This window comes from Balaenoptera musculus, chromosome 1 (genome assembly GCF_009873245.2).
Source record: "Balaenoptera musculus isolate JJ_BM4_2016_0621 chromosome 1, mBalMus1.pri.v3, whole genome shotgun sequence".
In the NCBI taxonomy this organism is placed as follows: Eukaryota; Metazoa; Chordata; class Mammalia; order Artiodactyla; family Balaenopteridae; genus Balaenoptera; species Balaenoptera musculus.
This window is the reverse complement of record NC_045785.1, coordinates 32,404,844-32,429,583: the sequence shown is the minus strand read 5'-3', so window position 1 is coordinate 32,429,583 and position 24,740 is coordinate 32,404,844. Positions and strand designations below refer to the sequence as shown.

Sequence of the window (24,740 nt, the reverse complement as noted above, 5' to 3'; positions counted from 1 at the left end):
TATTCTTCCTTTGAGAAACTTTTAATGGCTGGAAAAACTGTCCTGAGCCCTTCATATAGCCTCTAAATTTTTCTAAAAAGCCGACTAGTTCCCTTTTAACGTATCTCTCTCTTTCAGTACCTTATCATTGACAGCTAAAAGAAACCAGTTGGCACTTGGAACAGTCTACCTAGCAATCTCCTTAGCCAAATTCACCTATGCATTAACTACATTTTCTATTTTGTGTTTTACAGGTGACGTTCTTCTGAACTTTTTGCTACTACCTAACAGGAGTTATCTTTTCTCCGGCCTCCAATAACAATTTCCTTTCTCTCCTTCAAGTCTTCACTAATGGTCTCCCTGAGGCCCTTCCAGCTTCCAAACACTTCTTGGTCCCAAGCCATTGCCACATGTTTTAGGTTTTTGTCACAGCAGGATAACACTTCTGGTATCAATTTCTGTTCCAGTTATCTATTACTGCATAACAAACCACACTAAAACTTAGTAAATTAAAACAATAATTTATTAGCTCTCATGCTCCAGTGAGTTGCCTGGGCCCAGCTGGGCATTCCTCACTTGGGCGGTCTCTCATGTGATTACTGTCAGATGATGGCTGGGGCTGGAGCCATCTGAAGGCTTGACTGGGCTGGATATCCAAGATGGCTCGTTCACATAACTGGGAATTCATGTTGACTCTCTACTGGGAGTTTAGCTGGGCTGTTAATCAAAGTGCCTACAAGTGACCTATCCATGTGGCTTGGGATTCTCACACCATGGTGTCTGGGTTCTGAGGGGGCGTGTCTGAAGAGAAAACATTCCAAGAGATCCCCATGGAACCTGCAGTATTTCTTATGATCTAACCTTGGAAGTCCCAGAATGATACTTTCTCTGCATTCTATTGATTAAGCAAGTCAGCATTCTATTCTGTTGATTAAGTGAGTCGTTAAGTCCAGTCCAGGTTTAAGGGGAGAGATAACTCCGCATCATCAAGGGAAGGAATTGATCACATTCATCTCTGGAGACTGTCTACAAAATCAAGTTAAAAATTATTTTGTCCATTTCAAAAAATATTAAGTTTATAATTATAACTGTATTAAACGTATTAATTTTGGTAGACTGGACATTTCAAGTCTTCCCTTCCAAGAATAGGAGATGTTTTTCTGTTTGTTTAGATTTTGTCTTATAACTCAGTCGTATTTAGTTGGTGAGAGAAACTTTCTTTTTTGGAACAAGAATGTAAAAGAAACAAAGCATTGTGTATACTTGGAATACATTATATTCATCCAAGTTCCTATATGAGGCTACATTGTACAGATTTATAATTATTATGTTTAAGAAATTTTTTAAATTATAGAATAAATCTATCAGTATCCTTGTGGGAATAAATGTCTGCATGAATTTAAATTATGGCTGATGGTTAAAGCAGTGGCTTAAAGTCAGAAAAACCCAGTGACTTCTGGATTTTCATTCATTCATAAGTTGATTGAACTGAGAAATAGTCCACTCTCCTCTACTTGGCCTAACTCCCTTTTTCCAGCCCATGAAATTAAACCAAAGTCAGATTATTGGTCTTTGAGGGCAAAGATAGACAGTCTCTACCATAATCAATATCGTTTAATGAGTACCTACTATATGATATGTAATGGCTAGGTACTTTGCACCTATTTTCTCACTTAAGATTAAGTTAGACCAATAGGCCAAATAGAACAAAAGAGAGATCTCAGAGATAGACCTATGTATAAATATGGGAATTTAATATATGATAAAAGTATAGCACAAATAAATGAGAATACGACTGTATCAGTCAGGGTCCAAGCAAGAGACAGACACCATACAGTAATATGAACAGGAAAAGTTTAACATAGAGAACTATTAACTATAGCAGGGGATGAAATAACAGGAGATTGAGTAGTAAGAAATAAAAAGAGCACCTAAAGAATACAAGAATCTCAGATGTAAGGAACTACCTCTAGGACAATGCCCACAGAAGAGTGGGCAGCCTGAGACCCAGAATGGGTTGACAAAGGAGTGTCCTCTTCACTGGATGATGAAGTTGCACCAGTGAATTTTTCTGGAAATCTATCCAAGAGGGTGCCAGGGGAAGCTGCTGCATGCTGGACACTGCAGGCCACTGCACAATCTAGGAACCAGGTGCTGGAGAAGTTACGTGCTGCAAGCCCAGTGTCACAGAAACTGCATACTGCAAGAACCTGATGAGAGAAGGAATCAGGAAAAATCTTTTTCCTCAGTGTTCCTCCAGCATCCTCTACTGACTAGCTTAACATTATGCCAGATGCTAATAGAGAATGGAGACATATTTAAAAGGATCATCTTAAGTTTTGCTAAGCAGGCAATGAAGGGTAGATTTGGAACTGTGAGGCAGTACATTGAAAACTGGCACAGAGGCTAACTGGATTGTTTAATAGATAGTTTTTAATAAATTGGCTCACTATATCAAGAAAAATACTAGATCTCTATTTAATACCATATATAAAGGTGAGTTCCAAATGGGTTAAAGACCGAAACATAAAAGGTAAAATTATGAATTTAATAAGAAAAAAAGTAGGAAGATATTTTTGTAACCTAGAGGCAGAACAGAAATGGTTTTTCAAACTTCAAAAAAGTGTAACTTGAGGTAAAAAAGAAAAATCAATGGATTTGATTACACTAAATCAAGATTGTTTTTGGTTCAATAAAGGACTGTATAGACAAAGTCAAAAGAGAGATGACAAAATGGGAAAAGATATTTGCCTTGTCTCACACCAATAAGAGATTATTAACTAGAGCAGGATTTGGCAAACTCTTTCTGTAAAAGACCAAATAGTGAAAATTTAAGCTGGCTTTGTAGTCCAAATGATCTTTGACACAACTATTCACCTCTACTGTTGTAGTAGGAAAGCAGCCATAGACAGTAAGTGAATGGGTGTGACTGTGTTCTAATAAAACTTTATTTACGAAAACCAAAAGTGTGCCACATTTGGTCTATGGGCTATAGTTTACTGGTCCTTAATCTAGAAAAGACAAAGAATTCCTGCATACTAACAAAAAAAATACAGCAATTTTTTTCAGTGTTTAAAATGGAAAGGGGACTTCCCTGGTGGCGCAGTGTTTAAGAATCCGCCTGCCAATCCAGGGGACACAAGTTCGAGCCCTGGTCCGGGAAGATGCCACATGCTGCAGAGCAACTATTCCCGTGCGCCACAACTACTGAGCCTGCATGCCACAACTACTGAAACCCATGCGCCTAGAGCTTGTGCTCTGCAACAAGAGAAGCCACCACAGTGAGAAGCCCGCGCACAGCAAGGAAGAGTAGCCCCTGCTCGCCACAACTAGAGAAAGCCCACGCGCAGCAACGAAGACCCAACGCGCCAAAAATAAATAAATAAATAAAACTTTTATTTTATTAGACTTGAGATGTCAGGATTTGTTAAACTACCACCATACATTAGCTCATAAAATAGGATTTAGGAGACTTTAACTTTCTACATTATGCATTTAGGTATTGTTTATATTTTGTAGAATTTTACATGGCATTTATAATTAGCCTTGTATACAATATAGATTTTTTTTAAATTAATGTTCTGTAGCTTATAATCAATTCTTTCTCCTTATTCCCTGAGTAATTCCTTCTTGCATTTTGGTAGAAAATGCAAAGTTGGATGGTGTTACCAAATGGCTGACTGTCCAAGATCTATAAGTATAGAAGTCAGCTTGCTATCCTTTCTGGTTTTCTTTATAGAGATATAATTCACATAGTATAAAATTCACCCTTCTAAGTGTACAATTCAGTCATTTTTAGTATATTTAAGAGGGTTTGCAGCCATCACTACTATCTAATTCCAGAACATTTTCATCACTCCAAATAGAAACCCCATACTGGGACTTCCCTGGTGGTCGAATGGTTAATTAAGACTCCACGCAGTGGGGAACGGGTTCGATCTTGGTTGGGGAACTAGATCCCGCATGCTGTGCGGCCAAAAAAAAGAAAAAGCTCCATACCCCTTAGCAGTTATCCCCCATGTCTCCCACCCAGCATCTGACAACCACTAAGCTACTTCCTGTCTATGAATTTGCTTATTCTGATTTTTTTTTTTTTGGCCACACTCAGCGTGGCATGCAGGATCTCATTTTCCTGACCAGGGATCGAACCCGCACCCCCTGCAGTGGAAGCACAGAGTTTTCATCTCTGGATCGCCAGGGAAGTCCCTGAGCATTTCATACAAATGGAATCATACAACATGTGGCCTTTTGCGTCTGACTTCTTTCACTAAGCAGAATGTTTTTGAGGTTTATCCACATTGCAGCATATATCAGTAGTTCATTCTTTTTTGTAGCTGAATATTATTTCATTTATGGATGTACCATATTTTGTTCATTCATTCATCAGTTGATGGACATTTGTTTTTTTCCCACTTTTTGGCTATTATGAATAATGCTGCTATATCTTTTTAAAAAAATTTTTAAATTATTATTATTATTACTGACTTTTGGCTATGTTGGGTATTCATTGCTACGCACGGGCTTTCTCTAGTTGTGGCAAGTGGGGGCTACTTTTCATTGTATTGCATGGGCTTCTCATTGCAGTGGCTTGTTGTGGAGCACGGGCTTTAGGCATGTGGGCTTCAGTAGTTGTGGCGCATGGGCTCAGTAGTTGTGGCGCACGGGCTTTGTTGCTCTGTGGCATGTGGGATCTTCCCGGACCAGGGATCGAACTCGTGTTCCCTGCATTGGCAGGCGGATTCTTAACCACTGCCCCACCAGGGAAGTCCCAATAGTGTTGCTATGAACGTTTGTGTATAAGTTGCGGCATGAACATATGTTTTCAACTTTCTTGGGTATACCTAGGAGTAAAATTGCTGGATCACTTGGCAACTCTGTGTTTAACATTTTGAAAAACTGCTAAACTATTTTCCACAGCAGCTTCACCATTTTACATTCCCACCAGCGATGGATCAGTGTTCCAATTTCTCAATATTCTCTCTAAAACTTGTTATTGTCTGTCTTTTTTATTATAACCATCTTAGTGGGTGTGAAGTCATATTTCATTGTTGTTTTGATTTACATTTCCCTGATGATTAATACAATTTCTGTTCTAATGCTTATGTGTGTGTGATTGTGGTGGTGGTCATGGTATAATAATTACTTTGCTATACTGACAAGGTATTTATGGATTGTATGTTGAAGAAAACATAAAACATAGAAAGAGTTGATTCTATTCTCTCCCACATTTTCCATTCGCCTGTCCTCCCCCACAACAAACAAAAAGACACCCAGTCAACTCATTTTATCTTCTTCATGTAGCAAGGTGGCTAGATTGGACACAGTTTGGGAGTCAGTATTTCTGATAAGTGAAAGTCATTAATGCCCTTCTCTCCACCTCCACATACCTATTTAAATTTGTCTTAGTCGGCTTGAGTTGCCATAACAAAATACCACAGACTGGGTGACTTAAAAAACAGGAATTAATTTTCTCACAATTCTAGAGGCTGGAAAGTCTAAGATCAAGGTGCCAGCCAATTCAGTTTCTAGTGAAGATCAAGGTGCCAGCTAATTCACTTTCTGGTGAGGACTCTCTTCCTGGCTTGCAGATGACCACCTTCTTACTACCTCCTCACATGGCCTTTCCTCGGTGTATGTGTGTGGAGAGAGAGAGAATGAGAGTTCTCTGATATCTCTTCTTAAAAGGACACTAATCCTATTGGATCATGAACCCACTTTCATGATCTCATTTAACTTTAATGACTTCTTTAGAGGCTCCATCATCAAATACAGCCATATCTGAGTTTAGGGCTTCAACATATGAATTTGGGGGGGATATAAATAGTCAGTGTATCCTCTGATTTCCTAGGAACCTCCTGAGAATCAGTCTTGATCTATGTCCACTATTTGATTCTTACACATGCAAACTCATCTGATGGATTGGTTTAGCCCTGACTGATTGGAAGGAAATTCAACTGTGCACTTGGGGGGAAATTCAAGAGGAGGAGACTGTATGAAGCTTACGCAAAAGCCAAATCCAGCAACAGGGACTATGAGAGGGGAGTAATAGGTCACTGCACTACACAACATCAAGGGCACCATTCACATCATAATCTATGTGAATGGCACTCCCTGGAGTTTTGTGTAGTGCAAAACCTATAAGGCCATATCCTAGGTAGTGGTTCTGAATATAATGTATCAGCAAGTACTGGTACCCTTCCTGAAACCTTTTTCAGTCCAGACACTATGGAGGTATGCCCGGGGAGGAAATTGCTATATGCATGTGTTGAAAAAGCTGGATCACTAAGTATCAGCTTATTTGGGGGTCCTCTTTGCTACAAAACCATTCTAACTGAATTTAGTGTTCTTTTTTAGTGGGATTCTTCTAACTGAGCTTAACACTAAGGAATCAACTACCAAATAAAGTTCTTTGGCTACAAGCAACAGAAACCAACTCTGGCTAACTTAAGGGGGAACATCAAAGGATTTGTTGAAAGAAAATGTGAAAATTCACAAAATCAAAAGACAGTCTGAACAGTTAAGTATCAAGATAATCGGGAATCAGGGAAGTTCTGGATATGTAGGTAACAGAAACAAACAGAAAGTCCCTTCAGGATACTGCCCCAGAATGAATCAACTTGAAGAGTTTTTTGTTTTCCTGTCTCCCACTAAAATATTCTCCCAGAGAAAGCACTTTCAAGTGGCCTAGTCGGGATTAGACGCCATCCCCTGACTAGGGAAATGCAGAGAACCATGACTGACAGCTCCACCAAGCCAGCGTATAGTGGGGGAGGAGGCATTCTCCGAAAGAAGGAGATAGAGGAAAACAACAGATGTCCTCTGCATTCCAACCATGGTTGCCAAGCAACGTCCTCCCACTTTTTTTTCATACCATATACAATTTTTAAATGCCTCTGCCTAACATAATGTAATTATCTCACATGCAAACAAAGAATACACTCAACTCCTTCCAAAAGGCGATAACCCATGTCCAGTTATGGCATCCATTTCTCCCCTCATTCCATCATGATCCCCCTCCATATTCTGCAACTTGTGGACAAAATGACAAATTTAACCATCACAATTCACATCATACATGAGTCTAGGGGAAGGGAAAAGGAAAGAGAAGGATAATTACTTTCTAAATATATCTGACTTTCTGCATATTACTCTATGTCAGCTTGAGAAGGAAAAACCCAGTCTTCCCCCTGTGTTTCCCCTTTACTTTCATACCACTACCACACTCAAAACATTTCTGACACCAGATGTGTGGGGTTTATCCCCACAACAAGCAATTCTCTGTGATGCTAGCTGGGTGTCCTACAGTCTAACTCAATCCTGACACCATCTACCTGGAGTTAGCTTCAGATTCCATAGATTAAGGGCTCAGTCCTACAAGACTTCTCCTCCCCCCCATACTTCGTCTGCCAATTGCAAGTCCAGGTTGTCACCTGTGCTTCTGGCCAACTGACTATCAGTTGGAGGTTCCCATGACCTCCTCATCGGGTTTGATTAATCTGCTAGAGTGGCTCACAGGACTCAGGAAAACTGTTCGCTTACTGTTTACCAGTTTATTATAAAAGGTACGATAAAGGACACAGATGAACATCCAGATAGAAGAGATGCACAGAGCAAGGCACCAGGGAAGAGGCACAGAGCTTCCATGCCCCCTCTGGGCATGCCCCTCTCCCTATATCTCCACGTGTTCACCAACCTGGAAGCACTCAGAACCTCATACTATTGGGATTTTTATGGAGACTTCATCACACAGACGTGATCAGTTATTAACTCCATTTCCAGCCCCTCTTTCCTCTCTAGAGAGTGGAAGGTAAAACTGAAAATTCCAAGATTCTAATCATGGCTTGGTCTTTCTGGGGATCAGCCCCCATCCAGGAGCCCACTGAGTCACCTCATTAGAACAAAGGCATTGCTATCACTCAGGAAATTCCAAGGAACTCTGTGTCAGGACCTGGGGTCAAAGACCAAATATTAGAATGAAAGATGCTCCTAGTGCTCTTATTAATTAGGAATTAATTAATTCCTTGAGATTAGGAAATTTCAAGGGTTTTAGAGCTCTGTATCAAGAACCAGGGGCAGAGAACAGTATATATATTTTCTGTTATCTCACAAAGTTATATCTAAATAAAAGAGAAAACAATATCCATGGCACGGCAAGGAAGGAAATGTAAGTACAGACAGCAGTCCTCACTTAACGGAGCCGATTGTGGTATTTATGACTTCTCTCCTCTCCCACCAATCCAGATTGTCTTGTCATTGGCCAGCACCTTGGTTGGACTAGTGCTTTGCCAGGTGGGATGTGGTAGTCAGCCTTCAAGGTAGCACCCAGTGATTCTCACCCCTGGGGTTCATGTCCTTGTTTAGTCCTTTCCCACACTGAATAAATCCTAGAATATTTTAGATTATTGGGATTGAGCCTTCCCCCAGGGTAGCTACATCATCTGCTCTCATGCTTACCACTCTGGTTTTCAGCTCTCTCTTTACTTTGGACCCTGGAAATTACTCTTTCTTCTTACCAGTTCAGTTATGCATTTCCTTAAATTTCAGTCAGCATTTCTTAGTGTTTATCATCTGAATGTTTTCAGGTTATCTAGTATTCCAGATTGCTGAAGTTGAAAGTTGCCATGGGTTTACATTTCTATCTCCCCAACTAGATTACACGCTCCACAGAGACAAGGAAGTTGTTTTGTTCATAATTACGTTCGATAATTTTGCAATGTGCCTGGTACATAATAGACATTCATTACATGTTTGTTAAATGAGCACATGTAACCAGGGAAGGAATGGATGCCATAATTGGACATGGATTGTCTCCTTTTGGAAGGAGTTGAGTGCATTCTTTGTTTGCATGTGAGATTATTAACAAGTTATTAATCAATCAATTAATGAGAAGGCATGTAAAAGACTTTCTCCATTTAAAAAAAAATTATTTAATTTATTTATTTTTGGCTGCGTTGGGTCTTTGTTGCTATGCACGGGCTTTCTCTAGTTGCGGCGAGCGGGGGCTAATCTTCGTTGCAGTGTGCGGCTTCTCATTGCAGTGGCTTCTCTTGTTGCAGAGCACAGGCTCTAGGCAAGCGGGCTTCAATAGTTGCAGCGCACGGGCTTCAGTAGTTGTGGCGCCCGGGCTTAGTTGCTCCGCGGCATGTGGGATCTTCCCAGACCAGGGATCGAACCCATGTCCCCTGCATTGGCAGGTGGATTCTTAACCACTGTGCCACCAGGGAAGTCCCAAGATTTTCCCCATTTAACAAAATTCTCTTTCAGAATTCTCTGTTGTTGATAATTAAACCTTGAGACTTGCCTTTTAGATATTATTGTTTGGCCTGCAAACATGGTGGTCATTTGAGTTTTACTTCTTTTTTTTAAAATTTTATTTCAAGAAGTATAGTTGATTTACAGTGTTGTGATAATTTCTCCTGTAGTTTTACTTTTTCTTATACTTATTATTTTTTTAACCTTGAAAGTCTCCAGAGGATGTGGAATTTGGTTATGTTGACCTAGTTATAACACTGACAGGACATGAACTTCTCTGTGTCAGGGTAAAAGAAACAAAATTTATTTATATAAATATATTATTTGCATTGGTTTTTATAGAGCTTGTTCTTTAACGGATGGATATTTTAGTGATTGACTTGAAATTTTGCATTGTTTAGAATAGCTGTTCCAGAGTCTGTGGAACTTGACTTGATCAATTTCATGATCAAAAGAGAATTCTTGATTCTTTTTTTCTACACTTGCCCCCATCTTCCCCTTCTCTGAATCTTACCTAGTAGTTCAGGCCAAAACCTTAGGAAGCAGTTGCGAATCCTCTTTTCCTTCCCATCCTACAGCCCTCACCCCACATCCAATTCATTAGCAATCCTGTTGACTCTCCTTTTTAAAGACTCTAACCTTTTCTCTGAAGTCTTACCTACCAAGTCTAAACCCCCATCATTTCTTGTCTAGACTACTGCAGAGCCCCCAACTCACCTGCCTGCTATCACTCATGTCTCCACTATCAGTTCTCCACACAACAGCCAGAGGGAACTTTTCAAAATATAAATCAGATCACATCAGATATACAGTCATGGGCTAATTTAAAAGGCAACTGGAAAACATATCCTCTTGTGTCATCCCTGGCTATGTTGTAGGAAGCCAGGGGACATCTCAAAAAAATGGTGTGACTTTCCATCCCTAACAAATTAAAAAAAAAAAAAAAGAGGGAAGTGTTGCTGCCTGAGAACTTTATGGGAAGTTATAAATTGCAGAGCTTGGCCTGATCATCTTGGCTGTCCTCTATCCTTCATTGTGCAGCTAGCACAAACAACCTCTGGGCAATCAGCACGAGAATGCTGAAAAAATAGTCATAATAACCTGATGTTTTCCAGATACATCCCTGCTGTTCTGCTTGCTTCTCTCATTACAAAGTTGACCTTTGATGAGCTAGTGAAAGGCTAGTTCCTATGATGGCCCAGGGTTGCTGCTCTGATGTTATGCCATCACTCGGCAGGAATGAACATGATGGATTTTGATCCTTTTCTATGATGCCTTCCAGAAGGACCAATGGCCAGAAATACAGGGGGCAGAAAAATGTTTTCTGACTCAGGTCAAAATAGACACACATTTAACATAAAATTAATGAAGCTTAAGATTTAGGACCCCTTCCTTGTGTGAGAGCCTTCCAAAATCCTGTATCCAATTTTGTGTTCATACTTATGTATTCTTTTGCTCCCAGCCATTTGCAGCCAAGTTTACAACCCTTATTCCCAGGTTTTGTGACAGCTACCAGGAAAAGGAGATTCAGGGTGTTGATGATATGAGCTGGGAGAAAAGAGCAGCAAATACTGTGTCCCTGGGACCTTCTATTTTGCTGACACCCTGAGAGAACTTCTGTCCCAACCATTCCAAGCCACTCAACATCCACACCCTTAACTCAGCAATCACCACTTTTTGTCATTCCCAAGAATCCTGGCAGATTGCCAGCTGCGTGGTCATCCGTGAGACCCCATTAAAAAAAAAATGATCCTAAATATCTTTATTAGGAATTTCTTTGTCAGCTTGACCATCTCTTCTCCACAGAACAGAGAGAGGCCAGTTTGTAATAGGTAGTTCCACTTGGCCCTTCCTCTCTACCATCCAAGATATGAATTGTGATTCACTGAAGTCTGGGCAGTATGTATCAATATTTGAACTTCTTGGAACACAGCAGACTCTCTGACTTATTAAACTTAACTAGAAGTAAGATTTTTTGCTTTGATCTCTGTCCCCAAGTCATGGACAATCAAAATACTCTGGATTTGCATTGACTTCGATAGCTCCATCTTTAGGCAAAATTGCACAAAGTGACTTAACTTGTGTCAGTCAGCACTTCCCCACTTCCCCTCTCCTTCATCATCTCCAACGCAGGACATTGAAGTCTCACTGAGTTATATTTATACTAATAATTTTTTAATGTTTAAGAACCACCATTTAAAAAAGCACCCAGTAATGGGACTTCCCTGGCGGTCCAGTGGTTAAGACTCCACACTTCCACTGCGGGGGTGCGGGTTCCACCCCTGGTCAGGAAACTAAGATAACGCATGCCATGTGGTTAAAAAATAAAATAAAATAAAACATAAAATTAAAACTATACCCAGTAAAACTATATAATCCTCAGGGCCCACAAAACCCATCTTTGTCTTCAGGGAGTGGCAACTTGAAGGCTTCATTATTGAGAGACCTTAATTTCTATTTAAAGATCAAGTTAACAGAAGATCAGTATATTTCTGACTAAGCCAGATATGCAGAATATTTCACATTTCCCAGCAATGTGGAGGTCCAGGTAACAACTCAAGTTCTCACTCTGGCTAAAAAAAAAAAAAAAAAAAAAAAAATCACTCTACTTCATCTTTACCTGATATTCTATGCCTCCTATTTACTAAGCATCACATTACCCAGGAGGGTCACCAGCATTTCATGGTAAATGAAGCTAACATTTTTTTCCCCTTAGGTTCTCACAACTGTATCACATGTATGGTGTTATACGAAGGGTGGATTCCATTAAATATAAGACCCCCCACTTGATGAGTTTAGATATCCATGTTGCAGATTCAGAGTTGGGGAGAACTGAATTGGTCTGCATAATAGAGGAAGGCAAATTGGAGTACAGAAGGTAATTCTAGAGGGAGGGATATATAGGAAAGGGAGAATGAGGGGAGCCAGCAAAATTCTGGAAGACTGGATGTACATGGGGTTAAATGTCAGTGAGAAACCTATAGAATGGCAGGATAACTGAAAAGAATTTTAAGACTGGGGGACTCCCCAGGCTTCCATGGTGGCGCAGTGGTTAAGAATCTGCCTGCCAATGCAGGGGACACGGGTTCAAGCCCTGGTCTGGGAAGATCCCACATGCTGCAAAACAACTAAGCCCGTGAGCCACAACTACTGAGCCTGTGCTCTAGAGCCCGCGTGCCACAACTACTGAAGCCCGTGCGCCTAGAGCCCCTGCTCCGCAACAAGAGAAGCCACCGCAATGAGAAGCCAGCCCACTGCAATGAAGAGTAGCCCCCGATCACCACGACTAGAGAAAGCCCGTGTGCATCAACAAAGACCCAACACAGCCAAAAGTAAATAAATAGATAAGATCGGAGGACTTCCCTGGTGGCCCAGTGGCTAAGACTCTGAGCTCCCAATGCAGGGGGCCCAGGTTTGATCCCCGGTCAGGGAACTAGATCCCGCATGCCGCAACTAAGACCCGGCGCAGCCAAATAAATAAATATTTAAAAAAAAAAAAAAGAATTTTAAGATTGGAGTTTTCCCTTTTTCAATGTAAATACTTCCCTGCCCACCTCTAATCTTATACATCTACTCTCAAACTAATGCTTAGTATGAGTAGTTTTTGTAAAACTTGGAGAAAGAAGTGAGGTCATACATGTGGAAAGGATCAGGAACCCAGTGGGATAACCTGAGAATGTAATCCCTAGGAATTCACAGGATTCTTAAGAAGGCTGTGGATTTCCTTCACAGGGTTTGGGATTGGAGGCCAGAGGCAATTGTTTGTTTGTTTGTTTTGTTTTTTACTTTTTAAAAATATTTAGCTTTCTGCGCCAGATAGGGGTCCATACAGCTTTGTTCTGGATTCCCGTCGTAACTTAAAGGGAAACTTTCACGATGTCCGGAGCCCTTGATGTCCTGCAAATGAAGGAGGAGGATGTCCTCAAATTCCTTGCAGCAGGAACCCACTTAGGTGGCACCAACCTTGACTTCCAAATGGAACAGTACATCTACAACAGGAACAGTGATGGCGTCTACATCATAAATCTGAAGGGAACCTGGGAGAAGCTTCTGTTGGAAGCTCGTGCCATTGTTGCCACTGAAAACCCAGCTGATGTCAGTGTCACATCCTCCAGGAATACTGGCCAGCGAGCTGGGCTGAAGTTTGCTGCTGCCACTGGAACCACTCCTATTGCTGGCCGCTTCACTCCTGGAACATTCACTAACCAGATCCAGGCAGCGTTCTGGGAGCCAAGACTTCCGGTGGTTACTGATCCAGGGCTGACCACCTGCCTCTCACAGAGGCCTCTTACGTTAACCTGCCTACCATTGCTCTGTGTAACACAGACTCTCCTCTGCGGTATGTGGACATTGCCATCCCATGCAACAACAAGGGAGCTCACTCAGTGGGTCTGATGTGGTGGATGCTTGCCCGGGAAGTTCTGCGCATGCGTGACACCATCTCCCGTGAACACCCATAGGAGGTCATGCCTGATCTCTACTTCTACAGAGATCCTGAAGAGATTGAAAAGGAAGAGCAGGCGGCAGCTGAGAAGACTGTGACCAAGGAGGAATTTCAGGGTGAATGGACCATTCCAGCTCCTGAGTTCACTGCTACTCAGCCTGAGGTGGCAGACTGGTCTGAAGGTGTGCAGGTGCCCTCTGTGCCTATTCAGCACTTCCCCCCTGAAGACTGGAGTGCTCAGCCTGCCACTGAAGACTGGTCTGCAGCTCCCACTGCTCGGGCCACTGAGTGGGTAGGAACAACCACTGAGTGGTCTTAAACTGTTCTTCCACAAACTCTTAAAATGGAAATAGGTTGATGGAAAATAAACAGTTTCCAAAAAAAAATTATTTATTTATTTTTTTAGAGGCAATTTTACGTAATCTTAGAGGGTAGGGAGCTGGGCTGCATGCTTGGCCTCTCCTTTTCTCATCCCACCAGGTGTGTCTTGAGATGCGGGGAGAGCTCTGGGCATCACCCTTGTTTGGGCTCCATTTGGGTCCGTCCTCTCAGCAGACCTTCCTTGCAGCTCACTAGTCTACATTGAGGACTGGCACTCAGGGCTGCTGAGCGTAGCCTTGGAGACCATGAATGCGTGTGAGGTGCACAGGTCACACTCCACTCACCAAACCCTGCACCCTGGCACAGAGCTGCAACCACTCAGGGAGGGGGCGCCCTTTACCAACTTCCTCTAAGGGGCTCTTTTAGATTAGATTAGAGGTGGCCTGCTGCCACTGACTGGGTCAGAACAGGAAGGGGAAACCTACCCCTCCCATACTTGTCCTAGTTGCCTACCTTCCCCTAGAGGTTTATACAATTCTCTGCTCTTGGGTTTCACTAATTGTTCCTGACTTAGCTACCTCACCCACTCTACCCCAGTAATTTGCAAGGCCACCTCTCTCACAATGGGTAGGACTTCTATCTGCAATGCAGAACAGTTTTATTTTTTTTCTTTGATCCTTGGCCTCCCAAACTGTGTTCACTTAGGCCGCTGGGAATAATGAGCAAGGCTATTGAAGAGCCAGGTACTTCTTAATGGCTTTTCCTTTTTCTACAAAGACACAAAGGCCCTGCCAAAGCTTTGAAACTAAACCCTTAGACTCCTCCCATCTGTGCCTGTGTGTGTTACATCAAAAGGAGCCCAGTAAAAGGGAGAAAGAAGGGGACAAAGAGGGTGGTTTTCTTTTTCTAGTTATAACTGTTTGCATTTTCTGATTTTTCTGAAATGAGTACACAGAGGCTCAGGGAGGTTATATAACTTGCCTGAGGTCACGTAGTCAGTAAGTGGTGACCTGGACGTCGATCCCATCCCAGGACTTCAGGTTGCATGGAAGGCTCTTTCCACTATAACTGAGCTGTCCCTGGAAGATTGAGGCTGGCTGCCAGGCTTGGAGAAGAAAGAGCTTTTTCCATAAGGACAGAGACATATTACTGTCCCTGAGCTGGTGAAAAAGAACCTAAATATCTCTATAGTCCAGCAAGTGAACGTACCGCCTCCAAGTGATTGGAGAGCAGTCATTTCCAGATTCTAGCTGGGCTAATAGGGTCTCTCTCTCAGGGAAATCCATAATTAGAATCAGGAGTGTCCAACTCAATCAGCAGAGGTCACTTGAACAGAGAAGTATGCTTCAGAGCTATGGGTTGGTCATCTTCTACCTGCCAGTGGAACAAAATGCTGAGCAAAGTTATGCAGAGGGTCACATGAGTGGAAGACATAGGACAATTCCTAATGTCTTTAGTTCCTGGATCCAGTGAATTCCTACTTTGTTTGGGGAGGCCAAAGAACTTGGGACAAAGGCCACTACATCCCAAACTAGTCATTTCCAAACTGTAAATCCGTTGCCATTTATCACACATTTTCATGAAACAAGAGGCCAAATAGCTTAATGGCTAAAAGCCCCAACAAGGACACAGACTTCCTGGGTGACTTGGGTAAGTTTCTTTTTTTTTTTTTTTTAATAAATTTATTTATTTATTTATTTTATTTTTGGCTGCACTGGGTCTTCATTGCTGTACGCAGGCTTTCTCTAGTTGCAGCGCATGGGGTACTCATTGCGATGGCTTCTCTTTGTTGCAGAGCACAGGCTCTAGGCACGGGCTTCTGTAGTTGTGGCTCGTGGGCTTTAGAGAGCAGACTCAGTAGTTGTGACTCACGGGCTTAGTTGCTCCACAGCATGTGGGATCTTCCCAGACCAGGGCTCGAACCAGTGTCTCCTGCATTGGCAGGCGGATTCTTAACCACTGCACCACCAGGGAAGTCCGGGTAAGTTTCTTAATATCTGTTTCCCCAAATGTAAGATAGAAATGGTACCTTTCTCATATGATTTTTGTGATGATTCAATGAGTGGCTATATGAAAAGCCTTCAGAATAATGACTGGAACATAGAAAGTAATGTGTAAATATTAGCTATTACTCAAATTTGTTTTCTTCTTCTTTCTCCCATTTTATAAATGGGGAAAGTAAGACCCCAAAAGTCAAGGGTTTTGTCCAAGGCCATGTAGTAATCACATAGTTAGGCTGGGCCTAGAACTAAAGTCTTCCAATCCTATGTGCAATATTTAATTCATCACCCTAAATGTCCTGCAACCAACCACCAGTGCAGAGTTTCCTTGGGAAAAATGTTAGAACCCCAGTCTTGAGGGTATTATGAAAGCTGGTAAGGAACAGCTCTCTTCCTCTGCTCCCAGTTGGAGAACTAGGCTACTGCAACTTGGCCTGCCCAGCTGGGCCTCCATGCCTGTACAATCGAGGAAGAAGAAGAGGGCTTGGTAATGATAATACAAGATTTTGAGAAGTATCTTGCAAAGAATCTTGCAGCCAAAAATATGTCTGCTAATGTTTAGGCAATCAGGAAGTGCAGAAATCATAAGGGACCAACACCAATGATCTCAGTTACCAGAGACACAAAGTGGGTGATTCACAGGAGGAAGCCTGAAGCTACACTCCAAACCTCCACCTACCGCCTGCAGAAGCCCTAGCCTGGTCACCACTGACAGAGTAATAATGGTCTCTCCCTTCCTCTGCTTTGAAAATCTCACACGTGCACCTCTCATTTGCAGGACACAACCCAGAACTGTGCTGTCGAGGGAATCTGGGAAACACAGTCTTGAGGCTTCCAGCCTCCAAAATATAGGTGAAGTGAGGATGAATCTTAGAAGGAAGTGAGCATGGTGCTGAGATGCCAACAATCTGATATGGTCTACCCCTTTAGCTAGTCAGTGAAACTCATATACATTCTTCTGTGCATATTTAACTTTCAAAGAACAGTAATGTTTTCCTTAATACAATGCAACTATCCCTCATATGAATAGGGATGTTGTTATAGGCTGAACTGTGTTTCTCCAAAATTCATATGTTGAAGCTCAATCCCCAGTACCTCAGAATGGACTACTTTGAAAGAGGTGTTTAAGTTAAAAGAGACTGTTCGGATGGGCCCTAATCCAATCTGACTGGTGTCCTTACAGGAAGAAGGAATTTGGAGACACAGAGAAACCAGAGGTTCCCATTTCACTTAGAACCTTGCAGGGTTTTGAGTAGAGACGTGAGCTGATCTAACTCACATTTTTTAAGTGATCTCACTGGCTGCCATGTTGCAGATAGAAAGTAGAGACCAGGGTGGAAACAGGGAGACCGTTTTGGAGGCTGTTGTAACAGTTTTGGGAGATGACAATGGCTTGGACCAAAGTGGTGGTGGGGATGGTAAAATTGATCAGATTGGAATGCATTTCGGAGGTAGAGCCAACTGAATTGACTGATGGATCCCATGTGGAGCATGAGAAAAAAGAGGTGTTGGGAATGATTCTAATATTTTTGGCCTGAACAACTAGAAGAATTAAATTGTTACTTACTAAACTAAAATAAATCTTGGGACTTCCCTGGTGGCGTAGTGGTTAAGAATCCTCCTGCCAATGCAGAGGACATGGGTTCAAGCCCTGGTCTGGGAAGATCCCACATGCCGCGGAGCAACTAAGCCCATGTGCCACAACTGCTGAGCCTGCACTCTAGAGCCCACGAGCCGTAACTACTGAGCCCTTGTGCCACAACTATTAAAGCCCGCACGCCTAGAGCCTGTGCTCCGCAGCAAGAGAAGCCACCTCAATGAGATGCATGCACACCGCAATGAAGAGAAAGCCCATGTGCAGAAACGAAGACACAATGCAGCCAAAAAAAAAAAAAAAAAATCTGGGGGAGGAGAAGGTTGGGGGTGCCTGTGTTCAGGAGTAGGTTCAAGGTTTTGGTTGTAACATGTAAACTCTGAGGTGCCAGTTAGTGATGTAAACAGAGACAGGAAGTAGAAATTTAATCTACAAGTGTACACTCAGGAGAGAGGATGAGACAATGAATAATTTGGAAGCCGTCTGTGTACTTAAATCCATGAAACCGGAGGAGATCACTTAAGCCAATGATTCTCCAACAGGATGATCCACCCACTAGAAAAAATTTTGGAAAATTGCCAGGACATTTTTGCGGGGGGAGGTTATGTATTCATGATTAGGGTTGGGGCACTATGAGGCTTTAGTGGGTGGGGCCGGGGCCCCTCGGCATCCTGCAATGCACAGGACAGTCCTGCATAACAGAAATTGTCCCACATTCCATATGATTTTCAAATGTTCTATCAGACATTAATTTGGTAAAAAATATGTTTATTATTTATCTCAACGTAGAGCCTAAATCTATTCTCCACATAAACACAGAGTATTCGGGGTATTGTTTTAATATACACCAAGTTTCCCAGGAACGCCATTTCCCTGTAATTGATGCAAGAGGGTGCTTGGTCTTGATTCGAAAATCAACAACACAGCTTCTCTCTGTATTTGAGATGCCACTCCAGTTCTCCTGGATCAGTCTGCGTGTGCAGCTTTGGCAGACACAGTGATTCTAGGAACGACTGCAAGCATCTGATGATTTCATTAGGGCTTCTGGTGAAGTTGTGCAAAATTTTTGCATATTCAAATATATAATGCTTTATACATTAGTTTCCTCTTGCTTCTCCTTGTAATACAGGAAATTCAATTCATTATTTTGAAATTATGTGTGTAGATTGCTTTGAGGGGTATACTTCATTTGTCCCTCTGGACCTGATCTACTCTCTGCTCTTCTGCACCCTGCTACCTGCCCCAGGAGGCCAACTTTCGTAAATGACATCAACCAGCTCCCTTGCCCAGTGGCTTCCTGTGGGGTTCAGCCAAAGGGAGATACCACTCCCTCACCTTGGTCTTTCAGGCCCAGGGATGGCAGACACGTCCTCTAGTGCTTCCTCATTTCTTGTTGGTTCCCTTAACTTTGCCCAATCTTTGTCAATAATCCCTTCATAAAACTGGCCTTGATTGGACTCGGCTTGAGTGTGCCATCTGTTTCCTGCCAGACCCTAACTAATACAGTAGCTACATTATCTCTCAATTTCATTTCAGGACAGTAAAGGGCAAATTACAAAAGATTTGCTATAAAAAGGAAGTAAATCCAGAATATGGAACATTCTACAGGAATATTGAGCTGGTTTTTGCAATAAGTCAATGGTGTGAAAAATAAAGGGAAGAGGAGGACTGCTGGCAATGAATAAAGTTGAAAGGATACGGCAGCAAAATGTAACGTGGAGACCTGTTTGGATCCAAGTTCCTGTTTGGAACAAATCCACTGTAATAAGACATATCTGAGACATTAGGGAAAGTGTAATTATGGACTGGCTATTAAATGATACCAAAGAACTATTTTAAATGCTGTTAGGTATGGTCATGGCATTGTGGTTTTGCAAGACAATGGCCCATGTCTTTAAGAAATGCATACCGATCTTGCTTGAATTACAAAAGAAAGAAAGAAAAAGAAAAAAGAAATGCATACTGAAGTAGGTAGGAGTGAAATGACTGGTGTCTGGGATTTGCTTTCAAATCCCAGACTTCTGCAAAGAAAAAAGAAAAAGAAAAAAAGGGATAGATAAAGCAAACGGGGAGAAGTATTGTTAAATATTGAACCCAGGTAATAGATATATGGGAATACATTGTACTATTCTCTCCACTTTCGTTTGTATGTTTGACATTATTTATGATAAGACATTTTAAAAATAAATTAAATTAAATTAAAAGGGAGCATTGGATCTGATAGGGTTGAGAACCATCAACCAAGTGTAGACAAGAGAAGAGGTCTGAGACTGGGTCCTGGGCACTTCAGGTAGAGGTTGGGAAGATGGGAGGAAAGCCCGGGAGGGAAAAAGAGAACAAAGAGAGAAAGGTGTCCCTGTGAGGTCAAATGAGTTTCAAGGAGGAAGTGATCATCTGGGCTGTAGATGAGCAAGTAAGAGGGCAACTGACCACTGGACTTAGCAACATGGAGGTCATTGGTGACCTTGACAAGAGCAGTTTTGGTGTAATAGTTGGGGCAAAGCCTGACTGGATTAGAGTCCAATCATCCCTCTCTCTAGATACTGCTCTTTTCTCTGCTCCCTGTTACAGCACTCCCTGCGGCTAGGGTAAGTGGATTGGAGTGGGTTCAAGAGAGAATGGGAGTAGACAAAGTAGAGAGAGAGGATAAAGGCAATCTTTTGAGATGTTTTGCTATAAAGTAGATTAGAAAAATGAGACAGTACCTAGAAAAAACTGTGCTGTCAGAGGAGGGATTTGGTTTGATTTTTTTTTTTCTTTTTTTGGCTGCGTTGGGTCTTCGTTGCTTTGCGCGGGCTTTCTTTAGTTGCGGTGAGTGGGGCTTACTCTTCGTTGCGGTGCTAGGGCTTCTCATCACGGTGGCTTCTCTTGTTGCGGAGGACGGGCTCTAGGCACGCGGGCTTCAGTAGTTGTGGCTCGCAGGCTCCTGAGCACAGGCTCAGTAGTTGTGGTGCACGGGCTTAGTTGCCCCGCCGCATGTGAGATCTTCCCGGACCAGGGATCAAACCCATGTCCCCTGCATTGGCAGGCAGATTCTTATCCACTGCGCCACCAGGGAAGCCCTGATTTGGTTTTTAAGACAGTAGAAAACATGGCCTGTTTGTAAGCTGCTGAGAATGAATCATTAGAGAGGGAGTAATGGAAGATGTGAGAGAGAGAAAGAGATAAAACTATTGTAGGAGGAATGTGCTCGAATAAAGGAGTGCAGATACTGGTGGGTAAGTTGATGTGGTGGTCGTAGAATGTAGAAGTTCTCTTTTGATTGCTTTTCTAATGAAATAAGAAGCAAGATCACCATTTGAGAGTGAGGGTGGAGAGGAGGCTTTGGAGGTTTGAGAAGACAGAGGGTGTGAGATAGTCGGTTAAGAGTGGAAGAACAAATGGACTGGGGAAATGAGTAGCACCACAGGCCCATTTATAGTGAAACTAGCCAATATCGTTGTGCCTTTTTCTCAACCATGTTGAGCCTGGGATTTGGACTTAAACAGGAGTGTATCCAGGCAAGATCTATATAGAGGGAAGTGGGCAAGAAAGTAATGATAATGATGAGACCATGGACCCCAAGAGGTAAGTAGGCAAGGTGAAGGGCAATAAAAAGGTGGTAGGGTCAATGGGCTGGAGATCCTGAAGAGGTTAGAAAGTTAATGGATTCAGGATATTTAAGAGGGTGAGCCAGAAAGATAAGCGGTGATGGTCAATAAATGGGATGCTTTAAAATAATGAAAATACAAGCTGGAACTTTAAGATCGATGAAGATGTTTTTTAAATTAAATATGTGGAAGTTTCATAGAATTAATAAGTGAATTTAAAAAGGTTACTGGATACAAGGTCAATATACAAAACAAATGTATTTCTGTCGATACATACTAGCAAGAAACAATTGGGAAATGAAACTTACAAAACAATACCATTGGAGCCGGTGTCCGGGGCCGCTGGTGGGACGTGTCCCGCGCTTGGCACAGCAGGAAGCAGCGGCGATCTCAGCCTGAGTTCCAGGCGCCTGCCCGGCTCCTTTCCCGCTGCCGCCACACTCAACTTCTGCACCATTTTCTCCAAAGGTGGCTCGTGCTCTGGTGCTTCCAGGGCGTGAGCGACTCAGGCACCCGGCTCATTAACGCGTTGATTCGTTCGGTACTGCGGCAGGAAAGGGGAGGTAACAACTCCTTCACCCATGAGGCACTCACGCTCAGGTATAAACTGGACAACCAGTTTGAGCTGGTGTTTGTGGTAGGTTTTCAGAAGATCCTAACACTGACGTACGCAGGCAAGTTGATAGACGCTGTGCACCGGCTGTTTTGTGACCAGTACCGCACTGAGATCCAACAGCAAAGTAAGTGCCTTAAGTCTATTGAATGGCACTTTCAATTGCCAGAATGACTTTCTGCGGCTCCTTCGTGAAGCAGAGGAGAGCAGTAAGATCCGTGCTCCCACAACCATGAAGAAATTTGAAGATTCTGAAAAAGCCAAGAAACCTGTGAGGTCCATGATTGAGACACGGGGTGAAAAGCCTAAGGAAAAAGCCAAGAACAGCAAAAAAAAAAAAAAAACCAAAACAAGGGCACCAAGAAGGAAGGTTCTGATGGCCCTTTGGCTACCAGCAAAGCAGTCCCTGCAGAAAAGTCAGGTCTCCCAGTGGGGCCTAAGAACGGGATAGAACTTTCCAAAGAGGAACTGATCCGCAGGAAGTGAAAAGAGTTCATTCAGAAGCATGGGAGGGGTATGGAGAAGTCCGGCAAGTCCAGTAAGTCAGATGCTCCCAAGGAGAAGGGCAAAAAAGTGCCTGGGGTGTGGGCACTGGGTGGCACTGCTAACAGGGAAGTCCTGGACTATTGCACTCCCACCACCAATGCAGCCCCCGAGGTGGCCCCGGCCAAGGGCATCAACTTGATTCGAGGAACTGGGTCTGGGAGGCAGCTTCAGGATCTGGACTGTAGCAGCTCAGATGACGAAGGGGCTGCTCAAAACTCCATCAAACCTAGTGCTACCAAGGGGCATCTGGGTGGCATGTTTGGGATGCTGAAGGGCCTTGAGGGTTCCAAGAGCTTGAGTCGTGAAGACATGGAATCTGTGCTGGACAAGATGCGTGACCATCTCATTGCTAAGAACGTGGCAGCAGACATTGCAGTGCAACTCTGTGAATCTGTGGCCAACAAGCTGGAAGGGAAGGTGATGGGGACGTTCAGCACGGTGACTTCCACCGTAAAGCAAGCTCTCCAAGAGTCCCTGGTGCAGATTCTACAGCCACAGCGCCGTGTAGACATGCTCCAGGATATCATGGTTGCCCAGCACCATCAGTGCCCTTATGTGGTCATTTTCTGTGATGTGAACGACGTGGGGAAGTCTATTAATCTTGCCAAGATTTCCTTCTGGCTGTTAGAGAATGGCTTCAGTGTCCTCATTGCTGCCTGCGATACATTTCGTGCCGGGGCTGTGGAGCAGCTGCGGACACACACCCGGCGTTTGAGTGCCCTACACCCCCCCGAGAATCACGGCGGCCACACCGTGGTACAGTTGTTTGAGAAGGGCTATGGCAAGGATGCTGCTGGCATTACCATGGAAGCCGTTGCCTTTGCACAAAACCAAGGTTTTGATGTGGTGCTGGTGGACACAGCTGGCCGCATGCAAGACAATGACCCTCTGATGACTGCCCTGGCCAAGCTCATTACTGTCAATGCACCCGACTTGGTGCTGTGTGGGGGGGGAGGCCTTAGTAGGCAATGAGGCCGTGGACCAGCTGGTCAAGTTCAACAGAGCCTTGGCTGACCATTCTATGGCCCAGACACCTCGGTGTCCTTACCAAATTTGATACCATTGATGACAAGGTGGGAGCTGCTATTTCTATGACCTACATCACAAGCAAACCCATCGTCTTTGTGGGCACCGGCCAGATCTACTGTGACCTACGCAGTCTCAATGCTAAGGCTGTGGTGGTTGCTCTCATAAAGGCTTAATGTGGCTCTTGGCCAATACCAAATCACCACTTCGCCCCAAAGCCCCCATCCCTGTATCAAGAACGTGCTCTAGAGCATGTGAGCAACTTGTCTTCAGTGTCGTTCAAAGGCAGAGTGAGAGGAGCTCCGGGCGGAGGCTTGCAGCCCCTCCTAACCCCACTCCAGGTTCAGCCCAGCCTCCACCTGCAAGGAGGACCTAATCATGTTATAATCACTGCCCATTACCTGCCCCCATCCCCACGCTCCTCCCCCTTCCTACTCAGGCATCCCTTCACTGCCTACAGACTCGGTCTCGTTACAGTTTGACCAATGGTTAGAAGATCCAACACCAGAGCTTTGCTAGCTAAGTGTGGTCATGGGGACGTCCAAGAATCATCCCCAGCTCCATTAGATAAAGAGACTTCCAGAGCCATCCCTGGGTCTTGAGTGGCACCTCTCCCTAGGATACACAGCTTTCAGGTCCCTGGGGCCAGGGACCCCCAGGGACTATGGCACACTGTGGCAGTGTATGGCCTATTCTTAATTGTTGCTAATTCGAGGATGACCCCTGTCCCCGTTTCCCCAAAGCATCAGCTACGCCAGAGCAATGTGTTACAGATGAGTGAAAGAGGAGTCCCTGCTTCCCTCAGAGATAAAGGGAGCCAAGCTGCAGTGTTGCATTGGGCTTCTCAGCCTCCAAGATCTCCTCCCGCTTTCAGAATCCAGACATAACTTTGCATATTCCCCTTCCCGGGAGAAAACCAACTGTCAGAGGGGAGACACGCTGCCCTCTCCCCATTCTTCACCTGAGGTGGATCCTGGCTTTTCCTCATCTTCTTCTACAGTGCCCGGTAGACAAGTGCTACGTTGAATACAGACCTTGTTAAGAGTTGTACTGTAGCTTGGTATTACAGATGCACGTGCTATTAGTGCAATAAGGTGAAGGTTGTCTGCCCAGAGAAATATATAATTTATATAGGAAAATAAATTTCATAAATAAAAAAACCAATACTATCTGTAAGTGCATGAAAAATATTAAATACCTAGGAATAAATCTATTGAAAGGTGTGCAAGACCTTGATACTGAAAACTATAGAACATATCTGGAGAAAAATGAAAGATGACCTCAGTAAATGGACAGATATTCCATGTTCATAAATTGGAAGACTCAATATTGTTATTGATTTTTTCTAAATTGGTCTATAGGTTCAATGCAGTCC

General features: G+C 43.3%; 2 pseudogenes; both read left to right on the top strand.

Moving 5' to 3' along the window:
* The first annotated feature begins 13,047 nt into the window (after window positions 1-13,047).
* LOC118903813 lies at window positions 13,048-14,057 on the top strand (annotated as a pseudogene).
* A 1,543-nt stretch (window positions 14,058-15,600) lies between these two features.
* LOC118896108 lies at window positions 15,601-23,741 on the top strand (annotated as a pseudogene).
* The last annotated feature ends 999 nt before the right edge of the window (window positions 23,742-24,740 follow it).